This window comes from Colossoma macropomum, unplaced genomic scaffold (assembly GCF_904425465.1).
Source record: "Colossoma macropomum unplaced genomic scaffold, Colossoma_macropomum, whole genome shotgun sequence".
Lineage (NCBI taxonomy): Eukaryota > Metazoa > Chordata > Actinopteri > Characiformes > Serrasalmidae > Colossoma > Colossoma macropomum.
In genome coordinates, this window is record NW_023494806.1 from 29,287,767 (window position 1) to 29,302,758 (window position 14,992).

Genomic DNA, 14,992 nt, shown 5'->3' on the forward strand with positions numbered 1-14,992 from the left:
CGTAAAATCACACAACAATCACTGACACACTGAGCTACAGCGTAAAATCACACAACAATCACCGACACACTGAACTACAGCGTAAAATCACACAACAATCACCGACACACTGAGCTACAGCGTAAAATCACACAACAATCACCGACACACTGAGCTACAGCGTAAAATCACACAACAATCACCGACACACTGAGCTACAGCGTAAAATCACACAACAATCACCGACACACTGAGCTACAGCGTAAAATCACACAACAATCACCGACACACTGAGCTACAGCGTAAAATCACACAACAATCACCGACACACTGAACTACAGCGTAAAATCACACAACAATCACCGACACACAGAACCTTTCTATTTCTCTCACACACTCTATGTCTCTTGCTCTCTGTCCACCTTTGTCTCTCTCACTCTGTGTTCTCTCTCTCTCTCTCTCTCTCTCTCTCTCTCTCTCTCTCTCTCTCTCTCTGTTCTGTCTCTCTCTCTCTCTCTCTCCCTCTCCCTCTATGCTGAAGCAGAGTGTCTGGACTATGTCCAGAACATTAAGTCAGAGATTATTGCTGCAGTCTGGGGCTGAATCAGGAGAGCTCCTGCTGTATCCCTCTAAAACTGATAGTGGGTAAAAAAAAGAGTGTGAGAAAAATCAAAAAGAAAGAAGAGAGAGGACTTGCAGGGCACCCCAAATACAAAGAGTCTGAATAATCAACCAAAGAGGCTAAAAGATTTTTTTGTGATTGCTGTGACTAAAGTTCTTTATTTTTAAAATCTGCTACTTTAATATTAGTATTTTAAGTCTAATATTTATCAAACGTAGCCTCGTTAGTTTCTGTCAAAACACAGTAAATTAACCCTTTATGGCAGATACAAAAAACATCTACTTCTGCCATTTAATGTGCTCTTCTCTATTAATCACATGGTTTCTCAGCACTGCTATTGTCTTTATTTTGATACACATCAAACATGAACAGCTGAAAATGAAGAGATTTTTAGTTACAAACTACCGTTCGAACATGAAAATGCATGAATAGGAATCTAAGTCACACTTCAGTCGCACTTCATTACTAATTTGAGTAAACAGATCAATAACAAGTGCTCACTGATCAGAACTTGTCGTGGAGGAGCTCTCACGCTCGCTTGGAAAAAAATCACGGTGCATCCAACAGTAGAGGCAACATTCAGACATCTCCGGTTCAACACGCTGAGCTTGATGAAGTGATGTTACTGTTAAAACCGGCGGTGATGTAACTCTTCTGGCAGCAGTGTTCGCTTTTTCGGGGTTCCAATTCCGGCACACTGTGGTCAAGTTTACCTCTGAGAACCAAGAACATGCAAAGCAACAGACTCAAAATTAAAAAAGCAACACTGTTTTAAAGTCTCTAAGAGTTTTACATCAAAATGATGCAACGAAAATTGGTGACCACAACAAAGTACTGACAGATTGTTCACATGTCCGCTCAGCCAGCTGAGCACACTGTCTGAATAAACAGGAATATTCAGGGAATGTGAGGAAGTGTGTTGCATTAAAGAGCGTCCAGTAGCGCTGCGGCTCTGAACTAATATGAACCCAGCAGCTAATGTGCTTTGCAGCTGTCAACACAGTGGAAAACATCTAGCACCCATACTGCTACGAACAGCATACAGACACAGATCCAAATGACACGGAAGAGCGTTCACACGGACGTGTAGGCAGGAAATCTGAACGGAACTGACAAAATCAGGGTAGCTGCAGCCAGCTTAGCAATAATACAGACTGTAATACACTACAGGAAGTGTAGGGGGCGATATGGCTTCTACTTTTTCATTTAAAAAGCCTCTATAATGTTCATATGATCCACACAGTCATTCTGACAGACTGTAATACACTACAGGAAGCATAGGGGGCGATATGGCTTCTACTGTTTCATTTAAAAAGCCTCTATAATGTTCATATGATCCACACAGTCATTCTGACAGACTGTAATACACTACAGGAAGCGTAGGGGGCGATTCGACTTTGTTACACCATAAAAGAACAATCGTTTGAATGATCAGTTAAACAAGTATCAATAAACAGATTAAGTGATTACTGAATGTTTGAGATTTTAAATATTGTACCATAAAACCTTTCGTTGATCTTTGATGCCAAAGTGCCAGAAGTAACAGGAACAGGATTTTGGATATGATCCCTGATTTTATCAGACTAGAGCTCATATCATATACCTCGTATACCTGCCTCCCTGTCCTGAAGCTACTATTGTCCGGTTGTTTTCAATCTAGTTGTTTAGTTTAAATGCATTATTTGTTCGTGTTTCGTAACAAATTCAGTTTGTGATCTTTGCTTGAAACTCATCTAGTAGTTCTTCTTCAGAACGCTCCCGCAGACATTGAGTTCCAGGTCACAGTAGGTCACAGCTGAGATCTAGAGAGCTCAGAGAGATAGTGAAAAAGCGAGGGAAAGAGAGAGCAGAGAACGACAGAAGAGAGAGAGGGGGAGGTAGTTTATGTAATGTTTGGCTCCAGTTGAGGCCTGTGTTGGGATTCCAGCTCTATTGCTCATCTTTCTGAGGGTCCCGCGTGGCTGACCAGGAAACACAGCCCAGAAACAAAACCACGCTAACAACCTTCCAAACAATACTTACGCTAACTGTCATCCAAACAACACTAACCAAAGCTGAAGACCTCCCAAACAATACTGAAGCTAACAGATCTCCCAAATAATACCCCTCAACACAGCTCTCAAACAACACCAACACTAGCAATCTCCAAAACAATACCCAGCCAACACTAACAATCTCTCAAACAATACTCTAACAATGCCAAAAATCTCCCAAAGAGCACCAATGATAACAACATCCAAGCAGCACTAACAACCTCAAACAATATTCAACAAATGCTAACAACTTCTCAAACAAAATCTGACCAACGATAACATCCAAATAATACCCAACCATGATAACAACCTCACAAACAAATTCAGATCAATGCTAACATCTCAAATAATACCATGCTAACCATCTCTCAAACTAAGTCTGACCAACACTTAAAGCATCCCAAACAATAACAACCCAAACTCAAACTAACAACCTCACAATGTTCAACCAGAACTAACAACCTCCAAACAATGTCCAACTAAAACTAACAATCTCCAAACAATGTTCAACCAGAACTAACAACCTCCCAAACAATGTTCAACCAGAACTAACAACCTCCCAAACAATGTTCAACCAGAACTAACAACCTCCCAAACAATGTTCAACCAGAACTAACAACCTCCACACAATGTCCAACTAAAACTAACAACCTCCCAAACAATGTTCAACCAGAACTAACAACCTCCAAACAATGTCCAACTAAAACTAACAACCTCCAAACAATGTTCAACCAGAACTAACAACCTCCAAACAATGTCCAACTAAAACTAACAATCTCCAAACAATGTTCAACCAGAACTAACAACCTCCCAAACAATGTTCAACCAGAACTAACAACCTCCCAAACAATGTTCAACCAGAACTAACAACCTCCCAAACAATGTCCAACCCAAACTAACAACCTCCAAATATCTAACCAGAATCTGGTACCCAACCTGGACGAACCAACTCCCAAACAATATCCAACCAGAACTAACAACAAGAATTGACAACCTCACAAACAATACCCAACAAATGCTAACAACTTCTCAAACAAAATCTGACCAACGATAACATCCAAACAATACCCAAGCACGCTAACAACCTCACAAACCAATTCAGATCAATGCTAACATCTCAAATAATACCATGCTAACCATCTCTCAAACTAAGTCTGACCAACACTTAAAGCATCCCAAACAATAACAACCCAAACTCAAACTCGAACAACCTCCAAACAATGTCCAACCAGAACTAACAACCTCCCAAACAATAACAACCCAAACTCTAACAACCTCCAAAGAATGTCCAACTAAAACTAAAAACCTCCCAAACAACACCCAACCTGGACGAACCAACTCCCAAACAATATCCAACCTGAACTAAGAACCTCCAAACAATATCCAACATGAACTAAGAACCTCCAAACAATATCCAACATGAACTAAGAACCTCCAAACAATATCCAACATGAACTAACAACCTCCCAAACAATATCCAACCAACTCTTCCAAACAACACTAAACACCTCCCAGAACAAACCAAACCCTGACCCTGACCTCCCAACAGCGAAAAAAAAAACTGCTAAGCTCACTGCGTGAAGAAAGAGCACAAAACGGTAAATCTCCTAAGTGTGGATTCGTGTGAGCTGTTTTTGTTCTGCATGACTGTTGGAAACCCCAGCGGAACCGACCCCAGCGGTGCCCCTGGGACGAGCTCGGAGTTTACTAACACAGAGCAGGCTGGACTTCAGCGTGTGCGCAGTCGAGAGGTGATGTTGTTATTAGATAGCTCAGCTGTAGTGCCCAGAACCAGATGAGCTCAGGACCCAGAATCCTGACTGAAGCTTCAGGCTGTGGATCAGAGCACACCTGCACAGTCAGGGCAGACAGACGAGAGAGAGAAGCACTGGAGGAAAAACACAACAATCTTTCCAAACAGCTCTTCATTCATATTCATATAAGTCCAGCACTAATGCGAACGCACTTCAGCAGTCGACTTCCTCATAGCGGAGCACGAAAGGCCCGAATTCCAGCCAGCGGCGAGTCTTACAACATGCAGGAACTTGTCATCGGCACAGAGCTCCCTCAGCACAGAAATGTAACCAGTACAAACGTTCGCTCTGCAGGCCCAGAGGAGCGTTACTGCAAAACAGACTTTCATTATGCAACACGGTCAACGAACAGCAATCCATCAGGCAAAGGAGGAGAGAGAGCGAGAGAGAGACCCTGAGAAAGAGTGGGAGAGGGAGAGCAAGAGAGTAAAGGAGGGCAATATGGCAAAAATACTTCAATACTTCAGGAGCAGCCAAAGCCTGGCCAATGAGAACGTCTGATTTGGCCTGCCGAAAGTTCCCTTCATCCACCGAGAGAACGTATTTATATACTTTCAATATACCGAATACTTATTTTAAATTTAAAATTGTTATTTTTAATTATTTTCGTAACAACGTGCAGTGTAACATTGTGAAATACAGTTTTATAGTCTTTTGGCCCTTAGCTCACCAAAGTTTATGCACCCCTGGTCAAAAACAACTAGGACTGAGTATCGTTCGATATCAGCAGCAATACCTTCATTTTGATACTGATTCCTGAACAAGTGTTCGATACTTTCTTTTTAATTACAAACTCAACGTGGGCACGGCTTCAACCAGAAGAACTAGAACCAGTGTGAGGTGCTACAAGTGGGTGCATGTACTGACGGCAACGGCCTGCAGACCAATCAAGAAGTGCTGACGTTAATGACATGCATATGGAATGTAATTTCAGTCAATCAGGAGTCTAGATGTTGCAACAAGCAATTTGGCTTAGGGATGCTGACTGATTATTATACTGTACTATACTGCAGTATTGAAGCAATTCGATCAGCACCATAAAGGTCTTAAAATTCGATACCCAGTCTTATCCATAACACTTCAAAAAAAATCGATTTTCTAAATATTTAATTTATAACGTAACATTGACGGAATGCAAAAGGCGGAACTTGGAAGTGGGTAAGTGCAGCGCCCGGACAGTCTGTGGCGGCACATAACAAAAACTGGATGAGTGCCTCTGCATTAAAGCCAGGTTAGGTCAGGAGTTACAACACAAATGATAAGAAGAGCCATTTTGACCTTTCAACAAAAATTAAACCACCTTGGGAGCCGCAACATTTAATGTCTCAGTATGTGATGATGTCCTAGTTTAGGCTCTGCTCTAAGCTTTAGCTCAGCTGTAGTCGCTTTTCCTCCAACTCCGCCAGAAAACTTTTCCTCAAAAGTTGAATAGTTTCTTGTAAATTGTCCTGTTTTACGAGGCTGAAGTCTCTTTTCAATCGCCAGCTTCTTGCTGAACTTTCCCGTTCCACCTTAAATTCTGACTGAGGCACCGAATGTAAATGCGGCACCATTTAAGGTGGAATGGGAAAATTAGAAGCAAATACATCTTCGCACCTTTTTAGTTCGTGTTTGACAGTCTCTCACTGCAGATTTAATGTACCAGGAAACCAACTGTGCTGCTCATAAATGTGTGAAGTCCATTCATCTCCAAATGTTCGCCTGTCTTTCGCTTTTCCTTTTTCGTTCGCTACTAGCAAGGCGAAACCTCGTTGCTACGTGAGAAACGCCAGTTCTCAGTTGTTGCGACCCAACCTCTCAGCACTTAGCCCTCTGTTTTGCGCGTTCTCATCTAGGGGTAGGGTGTCCCGATTCTTGTTGAGATAGAGGGGTAGGGTGAAGTGTTGGGGCTACATGACCCTCCAAACCGGAGGGTTTTCTGAGACTCCAAACAGAGAGTTATGGGGAAAAAAGAAAAACCGGTAAGATGGAGCACAAGCGACCAAAGAAACACACAAACGTGAGAATTTTCTCTGTTAAAAAAATGACGATAACCATTGTATTATCTTAGTTTAATGTCGTTTCAGTGTTTTTTGGTCATTTTCTTTGTAAAAAGCATAAAAAGCACTAGTAGTATGCTAATGTCTCGGTAGCTAGCTAGCTAAATTTCCCGTTCCACCTTAAACAGTCCAGCAGTTCTGACGCCTGAAGCACCAGAATGTAACTGCTGCTCCATTTAAGGTGGAACGGGAAGCTGGTGAATATCTGACTTCAGCTTCACATCACTGAAGAATTAGGGGTGGGTGTTAATAAATAATTGCCCCCCTCTTTGAAGGCATATGATCCCTAAATGTAACTAAAGCCCAGCAGTGAGGAGCTGAACTTTACCCTCCTCTGCTGTCACTGCAGACTGGCAGGGTTGCCTACAGAGCAGCGCTGGTAGCTGTTAATGAAGTGATGCTCTTTTTATTTGAGGGTCCCATTTCAGAGGGAAGATTTCAACCACTACCCTGTAACTCAGTTCCAAGGGGCAACACTCGAAAACAAGGGGTAGGTGTAAAAAGAAGAAATGAGATTGTGCCAATATCTGACCTCCTGTCAGATCTGTTTGACGTAGAGAGTGACCGCACCAAAGGCCTGCGTCAAATTCCAAACCTGTTACAGAACAACTAAAGAAACTGGAATTAGCCAGAAATTAACAGAACACAACTTAGTAAACAAGACGGGCTGTGAAACGTGACGCTAACTGGGATGAACCACATTCGGCTTCATCTGGAAAACACTGAAAAAGCTGAGCTGAACCTGATATTAAGACAGTTTTGAGACTATCATTTTGCCGATATTAAAGCATATCTGAGAATATGTTTGGGACTTCTTTGCTTTCGCTTTTCTTTATTTTGCAGAACTGTTTAATAAAATCGATAAAACACTCAAGGTTGTGTTTACGATTACGGCTGAAGATCCACTGTACTCATCCTCAGCTCACACCAACTCATTCTGCAATAACACACTCCCTCTCAGGTTCTGTTGCTTAATTATGCTTTTGACTACATATTCCCAAAACTTCACAAACAGCTCCAGAACAAATATTTGTGTTCTGCTACAGCTGACCATGAGGGGAACGCCAGAATCATCCTGAAACACTTCCAGTAACAAATGCTTTCGGTTTTCATAGCTGTCAGTGACTAATAATGACCAGAGAACAAAATACCAGAAGCTTTCCAGAAACATGGCAGCACTGACATGTTTACAAGAGCATGATCACTTGTTTCTGGGACACACAAGAACAATATCATAAATCCAACGGCACTCGTTTCATCACGGACCACTGCGAAAAACACACAACAGCATGTTAAAATACAGAACTTCGCTCCTTTACACCTTTAATGAAGGTAAAATGCAGCTATTTGAGCCATTTGTATGTTTTTCCTCCTTTAATAACGTCAAACAGAATGGAACGTTTTTATGTTGATTGTGTTTTATTTTGTTTATTTCACACTTCAAATAATCTTTTATTGTTACCATCATAAAACACAGCAATAAGTGTTTCCATAGCGATGCAAATGTGCGCTCAGAAAATATTGCTGTGCCTCCAATGATAAACGCAGCTTGGAGCAGTGATGGGTCTGCCTGACCTGGACCCTCTTGGCCTCAGCATAAAGATAATGACTCTACGGTTCTCCTCAACACCTGCACATGCAGGAATGCCTTTGAGCTGAGAGCACTTCACACAGCTCTGCATGACCTCTGCCCTGTGGGCATTAACCCAGGTCAAAGATGGTGCAGAGCAAACTACGAGGCACAGGCTACTGACCAACACATCTGCTCAGGGTGACGGTGTTCATACGTCAAAGGCCTATAACAGTATCACCTGGGCAGACAGCTACACTGACCAATGGAATGGGACGCTCTGGAGTAGCTGCACATGAGCCTAAGGTCACCACGTCAATGCCAAGCGTGGGCTAGAGGGGTATAAAGCCCCCCAGCGTTGGGCTGTGGAGCAGTGGAACTGTGTTCTCTGGAGTGATGGAACTCCATCCAACACCTTTGGGATGAGTTAGAGATCCAGAACTGACCATCCAACATCAGTACCTGACCTCACTAATTCTCAACCAAATCCTCACAGCAATGTTCAACATCTAGTGTAAAGCCTTCCCAGAAGAGTAGGAACTGACTAACTAACACCCTTCATTTCAGTAGAATGTCAACAAAACTCTGGACATAAAGTAAGTGAGACTACTATGATGCAATAGCCTCTACTGTACAGTTATGTCAATTAAGTTTGTTATACATTGTTATAAGTTACTGAGAACATGTTACAGCGCGCAGTGAGTTACTGTTACACTACGAAGTTAGGAAGGTAGTTACTGAGTTACTATGTTGCACAATGTAACAGTAAAACTGCATGAAACAGTAAGAACTGCAAGATGTAACAGCAACTCACAGCATGCTGTAACAGTAACACTGCATGTTGTAACAGTGGCACACTGCACAATGCAGCAGTAACACTAAAACACTATATTTTGCTATAAATATGCAGTTAGCCTATGTAATTAGTTACTGAGTATTCTTTACGCAATGCAGTGTGTTGCTGTTATGCCATGCAGTGAGTTACGGGACCACTGCATGGTGTTCCAGTAACTCACTGACCACAAGCTAGCACCCAAAAGTATCATCGTATCATATCACAAAGCTTTTAGGATGTCTACACTGGAAACGTCAAGAGCACACAACAAGGTTGAAACCACTGACCTATCAGAACTGTCCAGTGTTTGGGACATTTAAAAGAGTGTATAGTGGGTCACGTTTTATCCCCACATTTAACATCACTAGTCCAAATAACATTGTTAAAATAGCATTATAAAGCCCTGGTGGTGGGCAGCTCAGCTGCATCTGCCAACTTGTATCAGCTACTTAGCTACTAGCTACATGTCCTCATCAAAATTCTTGATTTGGACACAAAATAAATGATATTAGCCTTAAACTTCCAGTGTTCTAGCTATTTCGCTCCTTATTGTTAAGTGGAAGGGTCATAGAGATCCCTCCTTTTCTTCATTCAGGTTTCTTCTCATCCATTCTGAGGTGGAATGGCAGCGCGTCACAAAACGAGGCATCTGTCAAAAACTGTACTGGTAACTCATCGCATGGTGCAACAATAACACTACAAGGTGGTCAAGTAACTCACTGCACTGTGCAACAGTAACACTGGACAGTGTAACAGTAACTCACTGCATAGTGTAACACTAACACTGGATAGTGTAACAGTAACTCACTGCATGGTGTAACACTAACACTGGATAGTGTAACAGTAACTCACTGCATGGTGTAACACTAACACTGGATGGTGTAACAGTAACTCACTGCACGGTGTAACTAACACTGGACGGTGTAACAGAAACTCACTGCACTGTAACAGTAAGACTGGATGGTGTAATAGTAACACACTGAAAGGTGTTACCGTAACTCACTGCTGAGCGCAACCATAACTGTAGAGGCCTCGTAAATTAAAAATAAATTTGAGTTCACAGGCCTTACCATCTACATGGTGTAACAGTAACTCACTGCACTGTGTAACAGTAACACTGGATGGTGTAACAGTAAGACTGGATGGTGTAACTCATTGCACTGTGTAACAGTAACACTGGATGGCGTAACAGTAACTCACTGCACTGTGTAACAGTAACACTGGATGGTGTAACAGTAAGACTGGATGGTGTAACTCTGCACTATGTAACAGTAACACTGGATGGCATAACAGTAACACTGGATGGTGTAACAGTAACACTGGATGGTGTAACTCATTCCACTGTGTAACAGTAACACTGGATGGTGTAACAGTAACTCATTGTACTGTGTAACAGTAACACTGGATTGCGTAACAGCAACTCACTGCACTGTTTAACAATAACACTGGGTGGTGTAACAGTAACTCACTGCACTGTATAACAGTAACACTGCATGGTGTAAACAGTAACTCGCTGCATGGTGCAACAGTAACTCACTGCATGGTGTAATAGTAACACACTGAAAGGTGTTACCGTAACTCACTGCTGAGTGCAACCATAACTGTAGAGGCCTTGAAAATTAAAAATAAATTTGAGTTCACAGGCCTTACCATCCTTTATAAACACAGCACAGAAAGCCCCAAAAAATCCCCAAATAATGATTCAGAGACTCACAAGTAAGACCAGGCCCGTCAAACGATGCCCTCATATTTAATGGTGCTTTGTAATTTATTACAACGTGCACTGTAATGACCACGGCTTATTGATCAGATCTGCCACACTGCTAACCACACAGCAGCTCTGAGGAGGAATCGCTTCTGTCAGGTCAACGGTTAACGGTTAGAGCGTTGAGCTAGCATAGCTAGCTAGCATCGAAAAGCCAAGTTTAAAAGCCTTTAAAAACAAATAAAGTTTGTTTGAATTTGTCTTATTTGAACCGTTATAACTACGAATAAATCGCTCGGCTGCTAAATGATTAGTCTGGTTGTAAAAACCTCTCGTTTTAGACGAGATTTACCGAGGAAGCTGAAGTTTGCTTATTACTATGCAGCCCATTTTTTGAATTTTCCCGTTCCACCTTAAGTACCGCAGTTATTACTACAACGCCTCAGGCGCCAGAATGTAACTGTTGCACCGTTTAAGGTGGAACGGGAAAATTCGAAAAAGAGGCTGGAGAATAGGGACTTGTTTCTTTCACAGTAAGTTAACAGTGCTGCCTTAAGGAGGCTGTTCTGTTTGTCTTTGTCTTTTCGACTGAAAGAAGAGAAGAAAAAGTTGTTTTTTTTTAAGAAGTGTAAACTTTCACGTTAAGCTAGCTCCGCCGAGCGGACTAGATTGTTTTCGCACAGCCTCAACAACAAAACGGCCACAAACGTCAACGTTTTTGTCTGTTCGTGGGAAAAACACAGTGGATTAACTGTTATCCCCATCTTTTCTACCTTCCGAGCTAACGGGTTAGCTAACCTACCTGCTATTCCGAGTCGTTTCTCCACACAAGGCGCTTCAGGAACGTCCTCTAACCCAGACGTGGCCCGGTTACGGATCCGCACTCATTGTCCTGGAAAGTTTAGCTCTCCTCGCCGTGTTACAACACATCGTTAAGATCTGGAAACCAAGAAAAAAAGAGTTCAGTGTGATTTTTACATCACATCCCTCTTCCTGCCGCTGGAGGAGGAGGTGGGAACACAATCCTCCCAAACTCAACGGGAAAAGTTCCCCTTTAACTTTTCGGCCGCGTCTCAAACAGAACCACTAGGTTCCCTAGGTAGTGAACTAGGGCACTTCGTCTCCACACGGTTATAATACATCAACACCATTTCTCTTTCAGCTTATTCACGTCTGGGAGTAACTGTACTGATATGTGTTACGTAGGAATGAAGTAAAATGGCCAAAAGTATGTGGACACACCTCCTTACTGAGTCCAGGTGTTTCAACCACATCCACTGCTAACAGCTGTATAAAATCAAGCACACAGCCATGCAGTCTCCATAGACAAGCACTGGCAGCAGAAAGTGGCACAATAATAATGAAATCAGCACAATAACTGTGAGTCAGAAGCTTCATGAAATGGGTTTTCACAGCCGAACTGCTGCACACAAGCCTAAGACCACTATGTGCAATGCCAAGTGTCGGCAGGTGTGCTGTACAGCACGCTGCCACTGGACTCAGCAGTGAAAACGTATTCTGTGGAGTGATGAATCACGCTTCACTATCTGGCAGTCTGATGGATGAATCTGGGTTTGGCAGATGCCAGGAGAACGTTACCTACCGGAATGCATAGTGCCAACAGTAAAGTTAGGTGGAGGAGGGATAATGGGCTGGGGCTGTTTTTCAGGGTTTGGGCCCCTTAGTTCCAGTGAAGGGTAATGTTAATACTGCAGCATCTGAGCTCCATAAAGACATGGTTTGATGAGTTTGGTGTGGAGGAACTCCAGTGGCCCACACAGAGCCCTGACCTTAAACCCATCCAACACCTTTGGGATGAACTGGAACGTCAACTGTGAGCCAGATCCTCTCATCCAACATCAGAGTCTGACCTCACAAATGCTCTTCTGACTGAACAGGCACAAATTCCCACAGACACTCTCCAAAATCTTCTGGAAAGCTTCCTAGAAGAGTGGAGGCTGTTATAGCTGCAAAGGGGGCAACTCTATATTAACGCCCACAGTTTTGAAATGAGACGTCCAACAAGCTCATATAGGTGTGATGGTTAGGTGTCCGCACACTTTTGGCCATTGATAGCCCTCTCAAACACCTTGTATTCCCTATGTAGTAAATGCAGCCTTAGACTTTTGCACAACACTGTACATATGTTTGCTATGGCTGGAGCTGCATTGAGAAGTCATGAATCAAATCTATGTGTTAACCAAAATATTAACTTTATCAGGCCTAATGTTTCTTATTGCTTTTTGACTTAAACCTCATCCCATTTCATGTAGTATCTTTCTGTGAGGGAGCTTTTAGAGGTGGACGTCTGGTTCCTATCACCACCACTGTGAACAGTTCTGACTCTGTAAGTTTCTCTAGAACAGAGCGTTTCACACCAAACCACTCTGAACGACTCTGTTTACATCTTAAACATTAAATTATACAGAAATTTAGAAAAGTGGAATTCCCCTTAAAGGTGTAAGGCTTGAACTTGTTCTCAGAGATTCCTGCATTCTGCATGATGTTTATGTATAAAAATGATGAAACAATGCATACTTTGGTTTGCTAAAAATGGTCTCTAATTATATTTATCCATTTATTAATTATGAATTGATTATTATTCTCAATAAAAAAAAATGCCCTCCCAATAAAAAAGATAAACTACAGCGCCATCTAGTGCACTGACTTTAACAACTTTAACAAAGTGGTTTTGCACTAACTATCGTTAGCTGGCTTGCTTCATGCAGCAGGTTGTGATACAAAAAATCGCAATGTCACGATACTTCAAAACATTTTTACAATACACGATATGTATCACAATATTCAGAGTGGTTTGATGTGAAATGCACCTGACAGCTCACGGACCTTTACAGTGGTGGTGATAGGAACCAGGGGTCGCCATGACTACAACACAGATATAGACATTTTGTTTACTCTCCAGAACCACCAGTGAACCTACACGAGTCTTCTGAGTTTATATGGAATGTTGATGATGGAAAACAGTGGAAAATCTGAAATAATAAGTTTTCCTTGCTTTGCATTGTCCTGTCTCTCCACTTTAAATGTATTCTAAAAAATAAGTTTGAGGCCAAAACCTTGTCGGAAAATAGTGTCTTAGACATCAGGCAGTGAATTCATTACCATTTCATAATAATAACTTTCTGTGAGGGAGCTTTTAGAGGTGGACGTCTGGTTCCTATCACCACCACTGTGAACAGTTTACAGAGCTTCTCCACAGCTTTTCACACCAAACCACTCTGCATGATGTTGTTTACATCTAAATGATCTAATTATTATGGACATATAAGAATAATGTGAAAAATCCTCTTTAACAGTCACACAAAAGCATACTAAAGCACTTGTAGTTGCTATATTTGGCCAGCAGAGGCCAGCAAACTCAATCAAATCAAAGCACCGCACTCACAGGCTGCTAGACAGGCTGCATGTACTGCAGCCACCAGGGGGCAGCAGTTCGCAGACGCGCAGTTCACATTCCTCAACTCTCTGTCAGCCCCTTCAGCAGGGGAAAAACACTCAGCGAGGTTCTGGGGTGAGATGAGGCCGATGATGCAAGACTCAGCAAGGCTTCCTTCCAGGCCTAGGAAGCTCTGCAGGCCCAGCGCTCAGTCTGAAAGAGGAAGAGGTTTAACAGGGAAAATACCAGGATGACAGTCAGATGGCAACATCCTGCTGACTACACAGACTCTCCTATTGTTTTTAACGTTGGTCATGCAAACCAGTTTTGGTTTATTAAAAGGGAATTTTAATACATTCATACTGGAGAGGAACATGCAGGATGTTGTGAGTAACACCCCTCAAAAGAAACGTTATTTTTTCAGATTTCCCACTATTTTCCCGTCATCATCACAAATAAACTCAGAAGACTCGTGTAGGTTCACTGGTGGTTTTGGATAGTAAATAAAACGGATATATCTGTGTTGTCGACATGGTGACCCCTGGTTCCTATCACCTCCCCTGTACAGAAACTCTGAATTACGCAGAAAGGTTGAAAAATAGGTGGAATTAAAATAAACAACTGCAGTGAATGAGTAGGCCTCCTGCTTTTTATTATCCTGAGAAAGTTCTTGCATCTTGCACCTTACAGTTGCATCACACGATAGGAAAGCAGGAGGGAGAAGGAGTGTAATGTTTAGTTGTGAGATAAGCAGTATCAGAGAGACCTTGAGCAAGGAGCTCCCCAAACCCATTCTACAGGTTTTCAGATAGCATCAAACTTGATGGTATCAGCAGGGATTGTCTATGGAAAATCCTTTTTTTTACACGGGCAAACGCAGAGATCCTCAGGTCCACACTCATTATAGTGTCGGGTAGTGGACAGTATCAAATCTTATACTGTAAGTGGGAATCCTCCATTATGGAAAATCCATTTATCTGTTTATGTAGAGGGTGGAT

The 14,992-nt window shown here is 42.2% G+C and overlaps 1 protein-coding gene across 3 annotated transcripts in view; it reads right to left on the reverse strand.

Moving 5' to 3' along the window:
* Window positions 1–11,667, reverse strand: part of ddr2l (discoidin domain receptor family, member 2, like) — a 35,499-nt gene extending 23,832 nt beyond the window's left edge. The window contains exons 1-2 of one of the 3 annotated variants that reach the window (XM_036598192.1): window positions 11,400–11,667; window positions 1,103–1,316 (exon numbers count right to left, since the gene is read on the reverse strand). The gene's annotated coding sequence lies outside the window, so the exon portion shown is untranslated. Of the gene's footprint in view, window positions 1–1,102; window positions 1,317–4,346; window positions 4,367–11,399 lie in introns of those variants that run through there. The other 2 variants (XM_036598193.1, XM_036598191.1) reach the window with 2 other exon arrangements.
* Between the last annotated feature and the right edge of the window lie 3,325 nt (window positions 11,668–14,992).